Genomic DNA, 2,500 nt, shown 5'->3' on the forward strand with positions numbered 1-2,500 from the left:
CCAGGGGCACGAGGCCGCTTTGGTGACCAGGGGCACGAGGCCGCTTTGGTGACCAGGGGCAGAAGGCCGCTTTGGTGACCAGGGGCACGGAAGATTTTAAAGCTGGGCGGAAGGGTCAAGCAACTGCAGCCATAAGCCCACTAACGTGGGCTTAATTGTGCATTTAATGTGTGTTTTGGCAAAAGTGCTGGGTCCCGGAGCCCTGTGACAGGGGCCCGGGGTGAGGAGCTCAGGCTGGGGGAGCAGAGAGCCGGAGGAGCAGGGGGCTGTGGCCCAAGGTGAGGAGCTCAGGCTGGGGGAGCAGAGAGCCAGAGGAGCAGGGGGCTGTGGCCCAAGGTGAGGAGCCCAGGCTGGGGGAGCAGAGAGCCAGAGGAGCAGGGGGCTGTGGCCCAAGGTGAGGAGCCCAGGCTGGGGGAGCAGAGAGCCAGAGGAGCAGGGGGCTGTGGCCCAAGGTGAGGAGCTCAGGCTGTGGGAGCAGAGAGCCAGAGAAGCAGGGGGCTGTGGCCCAAGGTGAGGAGCCCAGGCTGGGGGAGCAGAGAGCCAGAGGAGCAGGGGGCTGTGGCCCAAGGTGAGGAGCCCAGGCTGGGGGAGCAGAGAGCCAGAGGAGCAGGGGGCTGTGGCCCAAGGTGAGGAGCCCAGGCTGGGGGAGCAGAGAGCCAGAGGAGCAGGGGGCTCTGTGAGCAGGGGGCTGTGGCCCAAGGTGAGGAGCCCAGGCTGGGGGAGCAGAGAGCCAGAGGAGCAGGGGGCTGTGGCCCAAGGTGAGGAGCCCAGGCTGGGGGAGCAGAGAGCCAGAGGAGCAGGGGGCTGTGGCCCAAGGTGAGGAGCCCAGGCTGGGGGAGCAGAGAGCCAGAGGAGCAGGGGGCTCTGTGAGCAGGGGGCTGTGGCCCAAGGTGAGGAGCCCAGGCTGGGGGAGCAGAGAGCCAGAGGAGCCACCGACGGGAGAATGGCTAAAAACGTGATTTTATCAAAATGTTACAAGGCAGGGCTCTGCACAGGGTCCAGAGGAGTGGAACGCCGTTCATCCCATGCGAAAAGGTGCAGGAGTGACCGAAATACGGCCCGTTGTAAATCGCCCCTCTTTAAGCCAAAAAAATAGGTACGCCTCCCAGGGCCACCGACGGGAGAATGGCTAAAAACGTGATTTTATCAAAATGTTACAAGGCAGGGCTCTGCACAGGGTCCAGAGGAGTGGAACGCCGTTCATCCCATGCGAAAAGGTGCAGGAGTGACCGAAATACGGCCCGTTGTAAATCGCCCCTCTTTAAGCCAAAAAAATAGGTACGCCTCCCAGGGCCACCGACGGGAGAATGGCTAAAAACGTGATTTTATCAAAATGTTACAAGGCAGGGCTCTGCACAGGGTCCAGAGGAGTGGAACGCCGTTCATCCCATGCGAAAAGGTGCAGGAGTGACGGAGATACGGCCCGTTTTAAATCGCCCCTCTTTATGCCAAAAAAATAGGTACGCCTCCCAGGGCCACCCAGGGTGATGCTTTTATCAAAATGTCACAACGCAGGGCTCTGCGCAGGGGCCAGAGGAGTGGAACGCCGCTGGTTCCATGCGAAAAGGTGGAGAAATGACCGAGATATGACCCGTGGAAGTCGTCACAATTTACCCCGAAAATAGGCGCTCGCGCTCGGGCAGAGGTCGGCGCTCGGCCGGGGTCCCGAGAACCGGGGCGAATAGGGTTTTCCCACGGCCGAAAACCATAGGAAGCACGGGGAAAATTCGGGACCCGACGTCCCAGGGCCCTCGGCGGGGACCGGGGCAACGCGACACCGTTGGTTCCACCCGAAAAGGTGGAGAAATGACCGAGATACGGCCCGTCAAAAGTCGTCACAATTTACCCGAAAATAGGCGCTCGCGCTCGGCCCCGGTCCCGAGAACCGCGGCGGAGGTTTACCGGGATGCTGCGCAACATGGGCCAGAGAGCATGTTTGGTTCGAGTTTACCGGGATGCTGCGCAACATGGGCCAGAGAGCATGTTTGGCCGAGTTTACCGGGATGCTGCGCAACATGGGCCAGAGAGCATGTTTGGTCGAGTTTGTGTGGGTTGTGTGCGACACTCCCGGCACATACATAGGAACACGGCTTCCAAGTGAGCGCACTTTTTCGAAATTTCTTCTAAGTGCCGCTTTTTCGAACCGGGGCGAATTGGGTTTTTCGAGGGCCGAAAACCATAGGAAGCACGGGGAAAACTCAGGACCCGACGCCCCACGGCCCTCGGCGGGGACCGGGGCAACGCGACACCGTCGGTTCCACCCGAAAAGGTGGATAAATGACCGAGATACGGACCGTTGAAATCGACTCGGCGTATCCGAAAATAGGCGCTCGCGCTCGGACAGAGGTCGGCGCTCGGCCCGGTCCCGAGAACCGGCGCGCCTAGGGTTTTTCCACGGCCGAAAACCACAGGAAGCACGGGGAAATCTCAGGATCCCACGCCCCACGGCCCTCGGCGGGGACCGGGGCAACGCGACACCGTCGGTTCCACCCGAAAAGGT

The sequence above is a fragment of the Solea solea genome, unplaced genomic scaffold, assembly GCF_958295425.1.
Source record: "Solea solea unplaced genomic scaffold, fSolSol10.1 scaffold_103, whole genome shotgun sequence".
Classification (NCBI taxonomy): domain Eukaryota; kingdom Metazoa; phylum Chordata; class Actinopteri; order Pleuronectiformes; family Soleidae; genus Solea; species Solea solea.